This window comes from Homarus americanus, unplaced genomic scaffold (assembly GCF_018991925.1).
Source record: "Homarus americanus isolate GMGI-L3 unplaced genomic scaffold, GMGI_Hamer_2.0 scaffold1945, whole genome shotgun sequence".
Classification (NCBI taxonomy): domain Eukaryota; kingdom Metazoa; phylum Arthropoda; class Malacostraca; order Decapoda; family Nephropidae; genus Homarus; species Homarus americanus.
Genome location: NW_024727768.1, coordinates 1 through 12,735, shown reverse-complemented (window position 1 = coordinate 12,735; position 12,735 = coordinate 1). Strand labels below are relative to the sequence as shown.

Here is a 12,735-nt window from a genome sequence, read left to right as displayed (position 1 = left end):
CCCAGATTTTTTTTTGCTGGGTGAAATATAGCAATTTTCAGTTTATCCGGAAAGACACCACTAGTGAAGGAGGAGTTACAAATGTGTAGGAAAACTGGTAGTAATAAGTGGGCTACTTTCTTAATGATGCTCATTGGTACAGTATACAGTATGTCTTCGGCTGCTGCTGCATCTTTGGACATTTTGCTGTCTGTTTTGCAGGTAGGCTCTTGATTCCTCATGGTGATCAGGGATGCTCTCTACAAGATTTTTGCCAACATTGATAAATTAGTCATTAAAGTGGTTGGTAATGAGGGAGAGCTCCGAGTGGGAGGCCGAAGGCTGAGCGTTCCTGTTCTGAATAGAATTTATGATATTCCAGATTTTCTTACTGTTGCCTGATGCTGACTGGAGCTTATTTGTATAATAACTACGTTAGGCATTTCTAATTGCTTGAGTTACTCTATTTCTGATACTTCGGTAAGCATCACCGAAAGTTATAGGTCTTTTTGCAAATTTCCTTTGGAGTTTGTATTTTTCTTTTAAAATTGCCTTGATTTCACTTGTGATATAGGGTTTGGTAAATGGATACAGTTTTCACTGACTTAGTCTTGAGGGGGAAGCATTTATCATAGGAAGCTTTGAAGATGCAAGAGAACTTGCAGAAGTTCACGTTAGGGTTGTCGGAGGCATAGACAAGATCCCAGTTAGCATTCAGTAAGTTGTTTTCTACTCGGCCTTTGAGGTCATGTGGCTGTTTTATACATGGCAAAAACTGGTAACAGTGGCACAGGTGGCAGTTACTCTAGTGGGTTTGGTTATAGTGTTGAAGAAGAGCTTAGAATAATAGGTTGCAAGAAGGTGTCGGTTTCTGATTTTAATAGATCAAGGTTGAAATCTCCTGTAAGGTAGAAAAGTTTCCTCTTTGAACTTATGATAGAGATAAGCTCCGAAAATTTATCAAGAAAGTTCCTTACATTAGTGTGGGGTCTTCTGTAGATTACTCCTACTAGGATATTTCGTGTGTCGTTACGTAATTCAATGAAAACACTCTCCCTGTACTCCTCCTGAACCTTTAAATAATCTCTTACAGAAGTGTTAACTTGATATCAACATATAGGGCGACACCACCACTGTGTCGTGACGTGTTGACGCAGTGTCTATTATAATTAGGAATGTTATACAAATGTTCAATATCGTTAGTGAGTTTGGTCTCAGAACCCAGGTACATCAAATTTGTGGGCAATAGAAGATAAACACTGATCTAAAAAGGTATCTAGATGAAGGGGAATACTGCTGATGTTATGGCTAATTAAGGAGAAGGAATGAGGTAGAAGAAGACTAGAACTACACTGTGGAGAGTCAGGAAGGTAAGAGGTACAGTTGGGGTTGGTGTAACCCAGTGAGTTTTGTAGAAAGGCATCAGGATCAACATGAGGGAGTATTGTGTCGACACCATGGGTAAAGGGGGTGTAACACATACGGTCTAGCACATCTAAGGGAACAACACCAGCATCATCAGTGTAGGAATATTGGTACTGATTAAGGAACAGCAAAAACTCAGGGTCACTGAGGTGTGAAAATGGAATATGAAAGAAAGTTATAATAGTGGAGGGTAACGTACTCACAAGTGCTACAACCAACAGAATTAAGATGACTGTTGAGGGAGGTTTCCAGATTGAGTCATTTGGTTCTGAGGGTCGCTGGTTTCCACCTTAGAGGGTGGACGTGTACCCTAGTTGGCCGACAGGGGTGGAAACTCCTCAGGTGATAGAGGCAGTGGTTAGTCCCAAAACAAACTTGACCAAACAGGCAGCCATAATGGGAGGATCCAATAATGAATGAAGGATTATGAATATGATCTTAGCGCCACAACAGTCTAGGTCATATGGATCGGACAAAGACCATCGGAGGATCGGACAAAGACCATCGGAGGATCGGACACAGACCATCAGATAATCGGACAAAACCAGCGGATCGGACAAAGACCATCAGAGAATCGGACAAAGACCATCAGGAGATCGGACAAAGGCCATCAGGAGATCGGACAAAGACCACCAGAGGATCGGACAAAGACCATCAGAGGATCGGACTCTGACCATCAGAGGATCGGACAAAGACGATCATAGGATCGGACAAAGACCATTAGAAGAGCGGACAAAGATGATCTGAAGACCAGACAAAGATTTCAGACTACTTCCCTCGTCATGAGTGTCTCTAAATTTGGTGGCCTGAGTCAGGGTAGGAAAAAATATTATTTTTAAAATAATTGCTTCATAACAAGGAAGCGCAGGTAACAGTGTTATTATTACTGGGATTACTAACCTCCAAAAACAGTTCTAAGAAAGTATCAACACCTAGTGTTAGGAGTCGGGGAACATTTACAGGGAATTTACCTTCATGATTACGTCAGTAAGTTCGCCCATACAAGGAGAGTGTGTTAGTTCATCTATATATATAAAACACAGAAGTAGGTCTGTGTGTGTGTGTGTCCGCACGAGAATCTTGGAAACTACTTTACCGATCTGTAGTGATGTTGGATGGTGTTATATGTAGTGAAGATGGATGTTGTTATATGTAGTGATGATGGGTGATGTTATATGTAGTGAAGATGGATGTTGTTATATGTAGTGATGATGGGTGATGTTATATGTAGTGATGATGGATGTTGTTATATGTAGTGGTGATGGATGATGATGTTATATGTAGTGATGATGGATGGTGTTATATGTAGTGGTGATGGATGATGATGTTATATGTAGTGATGATGGATGGTGATATATGTAGTGATGATGGATGGTGTTATATGTAGTGATGATGGGTGGTGTTATATGTAGTGATGATGGGTGGTGTTATATGTAGTGATGATGGATGGTGTTATATGTAGTGGTGATGATGATGATGTTATATGTAGTGATGATGGATGTTGTTATATGTAGTGATGATGGATGGTGTTATATGTAGTGATGATGGATGGTGTTATATGTAGTGATGATGGATGGTGTTATATGTAGTGATGATTAGACAATAAAATAATAACAGTTTAATGCTAAAATATATACTTTGCTGTACCGTTGTAGTGAAAAACATGGTGGAACTTACATACACCGTCAATGAACTATTGATGGAAGAATAAGTTTTCGGGACTGAACAGTGAGACAATGTGGAGCCTCCCGGTGGGTGGCGTCCTACCGTGGCCTAGCGAAAGAGCCGCTCGGAGGGCGGCGTTACTGCTAGTAGACATAAAAGGCAGCGGGCAAGAGGAACTCCTCAGTCTGGCTGGTGGTGGCGCGACGCTGGGTACATACACACTCACACACTGGTTCCTTTTTCGCTGTCTGAGCTAAGAATACTGTCAACTGTAAACAGGTAAGGTCAGTTTTATCGTATATATATATATATATATATATATATATATATATATATATATATATATATATATATATATATATATATATATATATATATATATATATATATATATATATATATATATATATATATATATATATATATATATATATATATATATATATATATATATATATATATATATCATGTAGATCCACAATGAAAACGTGGATAAGATAAATCTTGATAAAATCACACGGGAAAAGGGAAACAACGGAGCACCTTAGCTTTCGTCTTTATTCAAGACACCTTCAGAGGCAACTGAAGATGTCTTGAATAAAGACGAAAGCTAAGGTGCTCTGTTGTTTCCCTTTTCCCGTGTGATTTTATCAAGATTTATATATATATATATATATATATATATATATATATATATATATATATATATATATATATATATATATATATAGAGAGAGAGAGAGAGAAATTACTGTAGGTATTTGTATTGGAGGGGCTTAAGAGTAATGTGTGTTGGTTGTTGTGAGTCAGGTGTAGCAGCTGAGTGTTGATGGCCATGAATGTTAGGTGTTAGTAGGTGAGTGTGGTGGGTAGGTGAAGGTGATATTGAGTCGTAGTATGTTGGTGGGTGGAGGCTGGGGGTCTAGTAGAGGGTGGACTGTACTTCCTCCCCGACCAACAGTTTCTACGCAGCGGAGGAGAAATAAAGTGACTGGTGGTGTGTTGGATGAAGGTCAGCTAACGCATATACAGTACGTATAGTAGGTGTCCAAACTCAATGTTCTTATTCTTATACTTTATCTACCTGGACACAGTGAGCTGACTCATGTACTTTATCTACCTGGACACAGTGAGTTGACTCATATACTATATCTACCTGGACACAGTGAGCTGACTCATATACTTTATCTACCTGGACACAGTGAGCTGACTCATATACTTTATCTACCTGGACACATTGAGCTGACTCATATACTATATCTACCTGGACACAGTGAGCTGACTCATATACTTTATCTACCTGGACACAGTGAACTGACTCATATACTTTATCTACCTGGACACAGTGAGCTGACTCATATACTTTATCTAGACACAGTGAGCTGACTATACTACCTAACTGACTTATAGTTGGCACAGTGAGTTGACTCATATACTTTATCTACCTGGACACAGTGAGCTGACTCATATACTTTATCTACCTGGACACAGTGAGTTTTACTCATAATATTTGACTACCTGGACACAGAGTTGACTCATATACTTTATCTACCTGGACACTGTGAGCTGACCCATACTTTATCTACCTGGACACAGTGAGCTGACTCATATACTTTGTCTACCTGGACACAGTGAGTTTTACTCATAATACTTTGACTACCTGGACACAGTGAGTTGACTCATATACTTTATCTACCTGGACACTGTGAGCTGACCCATATACTTTGTCTTCCTGGACACAGTGAGTTGACTCATATACTTTATCTACCTGGACACAGTGAGTTGGCTCATATACTTTACCTACCTGGACACAGTGAGTTGACTCATATACTTTATCTACCTGGACACAGTGAGATGACTCATATACTTTATCTACCTGGACACAGTGAGTTGACTCATATACTTTATCTACCTGGACACAGTTGACTCATATACTTAGTCTACCTGGACACAGCGAGTTGACTCATATACTTTATCTACCTGGACACAGTGAGCTGACTTATATGCTTTATCTACCTGGACACAGTGAGTTGACTCATATACTTTATCTACCTGGACACAGTGAGTTGACTCATATACTTTATCTACCGGGACACAGTTGACTCATATACTTAGTCTATCTGGACACAGTGAGTTGACTCATATACTTTATCTACCTGGACACAGTGAGTTGACTCATATACTTTATCTACCGGGACACAGTTGTCTCATATACTTAGTCTACCTGGACACAGTGAGTTGACTCATATACTTTATCTACCTGGACACAGTGAGTTGACTCATATACTTTATCTACCGGGACACAGTTGACTCATATACTTAGTCTACCTGGACATAGTGAGTTGACTCATATACTTTATCTACCTGGACACAGTGAGTTGACTCATATATTTTATCTACCTGGACACAGTTGACTCATATACTTAGTCTACCTGGACACAGTGATTTGACTCATATACTTTATCTACCTGGACACAGTGATTTGACTCATATACTTTATCTACCTGGACACAGTGAGCTGACTCATATACTTTATCTACCTGGACACAGTGAGCTGACTCATATACTTTACCTACCTGGACACAGTGAGCTGACTCATATACTTTACCTACCTGGACACAGTGAAGGTGATGGCTGGCTACCTGACCTACCTGACGTGGGTGTTGCTGCTGGCTCTCTGCTACACGCCCGCACCTGCTCACTCTGGTAGGGACTTATCACAATTCTATAGCTGTAAGAAGACATTATGATCTTCATGTTGTGATACGTGTACTACAGTAGTTACTTATATTAGGCCATGCAGTAAAATGAAGACTAATACTATGTTATCTGTATTAGGTTGAAGATTCTTATTTTAAAACATTGTGTTGTGATGCCTTTCTGCACAGAGAACTTGGGGTTGTCAAGAGGCCATGGAAACAGACACGTCCGGCAGGCATTGGAAGAGGCTTCTTATTTCTATGACGGTGGAGTTGATGCAACGAACCCCAGCACGGTAATGTTAAAATTTCTTGCTTTAGATTATTTTTACTTTGAGGACAAAATTGATTGATATTATCTTTAAAGTTTTACTTTTAATTTTAGCTGAGAGGAGATATTTTACCTTGAGTTGTTAAAAAGTAGCAGTTTTACACAAATTTATTCTGTTTTGTTAAGATCTTGACTAACATGAGGAAAGGGACAGAATTTTACAACACTCTGTCTCAACTCATTAATAGTGTTACCCAGTTTATATGGACGGATATTGTGTTAATTGCTTAACTTTAATAATAGTAAAGTATATGTGTGGTTAGTCCTGTGTTAAATATTTGTTTGTGTCTGTTGTAAACCAGGCGTGTTTGTGTCTGTTGTATACCAGGCGTGTTTGGCGTGTTGTTGTATACCAGTCTGTTGTATACCAGGCCAGGCGTGTTTGTGTCTGTTGTATACCAGGCGTGTTTGTGTCTGTTGTATACCAGGCGTGTTTGTGTCTGTTGTATACCAGGCGTGTTTGTGTCTGTTGTATACCAGGCGTGTTTGTGTCTGTTGTATACCAGACGTGTTTGTGTCTGTTGTATACCAGGCGTGTTTGTGTCTGTTGTATACCAGGCGTGTTTGTGTCTGTTGTATACCAGGCGTGTTTGTGTCTGTTGTATACCAGGCGTGTTTGTGTCTGTTGTATACCAGGCGTGTTTGTGTCTGTTGTATACCAGGACGTGTTTGTGTCTGTTGTATACCAGGCGTGTTTGTGTCTGTTGTATACCAGGCGTGTTTGTGTCTGTTGTATACCAGGCGTGTTTGTGTCTGTTGTCTGTTGTATACCAGACGTGTTTGTGTCTGTTGTATACCAGGCGTGTTTGTGTCTGTTGTATACCAGGCGTTTTTGTGTCTGTTGTATACCAGGCGTGTTTGTGTATGTTGTATACCAGGCGTTTTTGTGTCAGTTGTATACCAGGCGTGTTTGTGTCTGTTTTGTATACCAGACGTGTTTGTGTCTGTTGTATACCAGGCGTGTTTGTGTCTGTTGTATACCAGGCGTGTTTGTGTCTGTTGTATACCAGGCGTGTTTGTGTCTGTTGTATACCAGTCGTGTTTGTGTCTGTTGTATACCAGGCGTGTTTGTGTCTGTTGTATACCAGGCGTGTTTGTTTCTGCATTTATGGAATATTAAGTTTTGAGGTCAGGAAGATGGCGACCATAGAGGAGACAAAATATAACAACATTACAGAATAAATCACGGTTTAAAATATTATTATTTGGTACTATATTATTATTGTATTATATGTCGTCTTACATACAGTATTGTGGCTAATGTGGTGTTTCCTTTTTCACTACAGGGAGCGATAGTACACAACCCCAACAGTAATTACCGACCACAAGTGGTGTTTGGTCCCCGACCTAGACCACGGCCCACCTGGTACTACAACCAGTACAACCAACACTACAACCAGCCTTCTTGGTACTATAGAGGATAGCCGCTGGTACTACCCCTGCAGCTACCACCACCATCCTTACTAATGCTGAGTTGTACCCCACCTCCGACCCGGGTGGGACAGATCCTGTTTAAACACTGCCAAGTTCCTTGGAAGTATCATAAATAAATGTTTATGGGTTAAATTATGACATTACCGTCATTAACGCTCTGAGCTGTGAGCGTTAATAAAAATATGAAGCTGATATGTATCTGAGGTTCAGGAGACTCACGTGTATCATGAGCGAGAGAGAGTGTAGGACTGAGGGTAGAGTCAGGCCAGGGGTCTGGTCCTTACTGTTGACATAGCCAGGTCACAGGGCTATAGGTCAGATGTCAAGAGGTCATCTGTTAGACAAGAAGATTCATTACCATACATCACTAACTTCAGTATTAGAGAGAAAATGGTAGACACTGGCTCATAGTTTACTCACCGTGGGTGTAGTAATTATATAGTGCACATTTATATAAGTATTACTGTCTGTTAGACAGGGGATAATGTATAACCTAACTGTCTCAGAACTAACTACCGTCTATAGTCGTTCAGATTAATAATAATTGTTAAGTCTCTCTACGCCTCAAGACCTTAATACAATTCTATGAGGTGATAATGAAAAGTTTGTCTTAAGTCTTTTGATAAAGTTTAGTGTTTGTTATAGAGTGTGTCTGTACACCCTACTTCTCTGATGAGGGAAATACTTGTTTCTTAATGTTTATGTTGTTAATACAATTGTTTATTAAACGGCCATTAATAAATATATTATAATTTAAATGGATTTCCTAACAGCCCCTTTCGGCTGTCCAGTACTACGGAACGAGACACTGACAATTCTTAAGAAAACAATATTATTTTACGGGAGAAAATATTTTATGAAACAATCTTTCTTAGACCAAAATATTACCAATGAGTCTCTCACATGACAAACACAAAGGGACTTAACACGGCAACATATATTACCAAACACTGAAATCATGTAGATCTTCCTAATAATTTGAAACTTTACATTTTAATTCCTCTTCCTACACATTATTAACCTCAATCATTACAAATTTTCCATGACTATAACTGATAATTTTAGTCTGTTACAAACAGTACCAGGACAGTATGAGTAGAGTTCAGAGTCGGAGATCATATACAGGACAAGTATAGTGATGGCGTCAGGCCAAGGAGTGTTTGTGAGTTGACAGACATATATAAGGAAACAAACAAGCACCAGGAACTTCTCGGTTTCGCTGATGACAGCACTGGGTTCTTACAGACGCTGGAACGGGTTGGTTCACCTTAGTCTCAACTAAGGTCAATAGAAGAGTTCCATGTCCTTTGGTCTCAACTATCCATTCTTACGCTGATCATTCTACTCTTCATTCTTCTTCACATTTTCCCCTTCCCCCTAACTCTCAAACTAGATCTGTTTCTAGAGCTGATATCATCACACCTATCAATGCCGATCTGTGCAGCATCTCCGACTGGGGAGGTGGAAACTTGGTTAAATTCAATAGTAATAAAACTCAGTATTTACCAATTAATCTTTCTATACTAGATGATCTCTCACCAATCACGTTTCAGGATGCAATTATTCTGCAAAATTCTAAAATAGATATGCTAGGCCTCACCATTTCCCCTAATATGTCAAGGAAGCCACACATCCTCAACACTGCTAAAGCTGCCTCCCGAAAGCTGGGAATGCTGTACAGATGGTGTAGCTACTTCACCGCTGAGCAGTTGCTTCAAGTATGTAAGGGATTCATTCGTCCGAACTTGGAGTACTGCTCTCATATCTTGGGTGGCTCTTCTGTCCAACTGTTAGATAGGGTGGAATCAAAGGCATTTCGTCTTATTAACTCTCCTTCATTAGTTGACAATCTTTCTTTCCTCTCTGTTCGCCGCAATATTGCTTCACTCTCTCTCTTATACAGGTACTTTAACGGGCAATGTTCGGTGGATTTGGCATCCTGTGTACCGCCAAGAAGGTCGCGGGCTCGTAACACACGTCTTGTCCGCTGTGCCCACCATATCTCTGTGGATGTCGGTCACACTAGAATAACCCGTTATAGTACCTCCTTCTTTCCTCACACAGCCAAACTGTGGAAAACTCTGCCTTCTTCTGAGTTTCCATAGTCATACAATCTGTCTTACTTTAAGAAGTTGGTTTTCCGGCATCTTCGCGGTGTAGATCAATGTAACCTTTTTTTCTATCTTTAATTTCATTGTATTCTTATTTTTTCGCCCCCTTTTTCGTCGTGAGTCGTTCGACCTGTGTCCTGGTGGGCTAAATCCCGTAAAAAAAGAAGAAGGAGAAGGAGATAGTTTCATAAGCTGATACGCCCTACCTCTCTCCCTACATGCAAGAGAACAGGAGCGATCAAACCATGAATGAAAAGTGAAAGTTTTGGTAGAAGATGGGATAAGTGCACTGATACCGCACTGTATAACCCCAGCAATGCTGTCAGCACATAACGAGGCGTCCCGACTGGAAAAGCAACATTCAATCCCAAGGTAATTCGGAGAAGAATTCTCGCAAGGATTGCCAGCTTGCCCTCCGATAGATAGTTGACAGAAGACCCTAAAGGGGCAGAAATTGAGTATGAATAGTGCGAGGGGTTAGAGGTAAAACAAAGATCAAGAATGTTAGTAAGTTGATCTTGTCGATCAGGAACACGTGTAGGGTGTTTGATTATTTGTTTCAGATCTTTAAGTAAGGTTAAACAACAACATTTATTGCGCAATGTTATGACAACATCTCTTATCATCGTCAGACCTAAAACATGAAATAACTTACAACAGCATCGAAAAAAATAAATATGACAATAGAATGAGATATATAAATTACTAAGTCCATCGTGAGAGAAAAAACTTTGAACAAACAAATCATTGAGTTATTAATTATTAGCCTTTACTTATAAAAAAACACGAATACAATACATATTTTGTACTAAGGTGCAGGCGCACTGACCGTCTGCCATAATATGTTATATTTCTAGCAAGATTGAAGTAGTCAAGTCCTTTTAAGAAGACACTCTAGCATCTCCAGTAACTGAGGTCTGCTGCCTGCCACTTATATTTCTGCTGTGATCTTCGCTTGACCACTGGAAATATTCCCCACTTCTTTATATAGAATTTCTACAATAGTGATGATGTTGGTTAATGTTGTACACAAAGTATTACTGTATTGTTGTGACTGACACGAACCTTCAACATGTTCTGTCTGCTGGTGACGTGCTGGTATTTCTGGCCCGCGCTAGCCATACAATGTGCCTGTCTCTCCTCCATGCTGTTATGCCTTATTATATATTAGCATACATAGTATCTTACAGACAGTCAGGTTTTAAACATTATCTTAGGTAATAGGTTGCACTCACTTATAAACAAACTTAGGTATATCGTAAAGTCAATAAATTATTGTAATTTACAGTAGCTCAGGTAGTACGATATAGCACAGTCAGTCAGCCATCATAATGAATTAACTTCACACAGACAATCAGTTACAACACATTACCTTAGGTGGTAGCATATGCTCAGGCAGTTGTTATGTATTAGAGTGAGTGGTACTATACTGTGAGTTAGTTATAATAGAGACATCTAGGATAGTATTAGAGTCAATCATTTATTATACTTTAGTTGACAGAGTTTGAGATACAATATAGTGTAGACTTAAGTTAAGCGTGTGTTGTATAGGTTGTGTCCAGCCTCTAAGGTTAGGCCTCACCCCTTACCCACAAGTCTTATATAACACCAACCATCCACATAGGGAAGTTAACCATGTATCTGAGGTCTGAGTGTTGACTTATAATGTTACAGTCAGTTGAGAAATATTATATAACGAGAGTATATTAGCCCTGTCTCATTGGCAGCAATATTATCTAAATGTGGGCTAATTACATTAGTCTTGTATAATTATCACCCCCTTTAATCTTCCATAGCTATGAGGTTCATGTTCAGAGCATGTGATAAGGTGTGTCCACAGGAAGACTCGTCACTTAGTGCTAAGTCAAGGCATAAGTGACCGGCTCCCTGGCTACCTGTTGCAGGCAGTTTATACTCACGACTCACGAGAGGTGGACGTTATTAGAGTCATCCTGGAGGCGCTCCGTCTTTCCTCGAGGGTGGACGTCTGGTATATTCTCTTCTCCCTTGAGCTGTTTCCTCTCGAGGAGGACGTCTGTGATACTCCGTCCTCCCTTGGGCAGTATCTCCTCAGTTCTCACTACAGTTGGACGTCGTTAGAGCCTATCCCTGATAGCTCCGTCATTCCTATAGCCCTCACAGTTTCAGTGACTCTTACGGTGATTATCCTTTGGACACTGTACATAGACTCTTTTGATAATAAACTAAGAAAAGGAACATATTGGGCTTCACTATTAAAACCCAATAAACATTTATCTGTGTTCTAGTTCGGCTAAAACATAAGGTAACAGCTTCACAAGTGCCTGTTACGAGTGTGACCATCCAGCATGTTTGTTACATGTATGACAGCTTCACAAGTAGTTGTCATATAACAAGTAACAGACACACAAAGGTTACACATTCAGTAACAGTCACAAGTAACAGTTACACAGTTGGTAACGGTAGAGTTAATTATTCTCCCCATCACTGTGTTACACTGTTACCAGAAGTTATCGTTACAAGAGCTCGTCCAGGGTCACATTCTGAAAGCCTCTTATGTGGATTTACTTAATTCAGTAATTTGTCGATTTAAGAACTTACCTGTACTGTACAATGTAACGTTAACTGTTAAAAGTTATTCCAGTTTCACAGTGAATATATATTACTGAGCTACCGGTATATTGAGAATGTTTATGAATCAGTACATTCCTGATGCGCTGTGAGTTATTTCCTTGACTCTGCTCTGTTGAAGACTTACCAAGGTAAACAACACCACCACCTCAACACAAAAAGAGTAAGTTTAATGTCTTCTGAGTCTTCTTATCATAGCTACTAAATAATGGATCAATATTTACAAAAATAAACATAAGTCAAAACAGTGAGTTTCTTTATTAAAATATCGTTTAATACAATGATTTAACTCATCTACCAAATAATAAGTAAATGTATATAACAGTAACATAAATGAATGTCTCTACAAACGCTGAAGAAGTTAGTGATAATAGTGAAGGTTCCTCAAGAGTGGTCCCCGAGTGGTGGTATACACGGCTTCTTAAGGAGTGTGTCAGACGTGGACGAGTTTATGTCCTCCACCTGTAGGACTGTTGGTCAC

General features: G+C 39.6%; 1 long non-coding RNA gene across 2 annotated transcripts; it reads left to right on the top strand.

Moving 5' to 3' along the window:
- The first annotated feature begins 3,223 nt into the window (after nucleotides 1-3,223).
- On the top strand, nucleotides 3,224-8,291 carry LOC121865915. 2 transcript variants are annotated; one of them, XR_006088857.1, is made up of 4 exons: nucleotides 3,224-3,348; nucleotides 5,692-5,775; nucleotides 5,958-6,064; nucleotides 7,386-8,291. It is a non-coding gene; the product is annotated as an uncharacterized LOC121865915 (long non-coding RNA). The 2 variants fall into 2 exon arrangements; XR_006088858.1 differs by having other exon boundaries at nucleotides 3,236-3,353.
- Nucleotides 8,292-12,735: the final 4,444 nt, after the last annotated feature.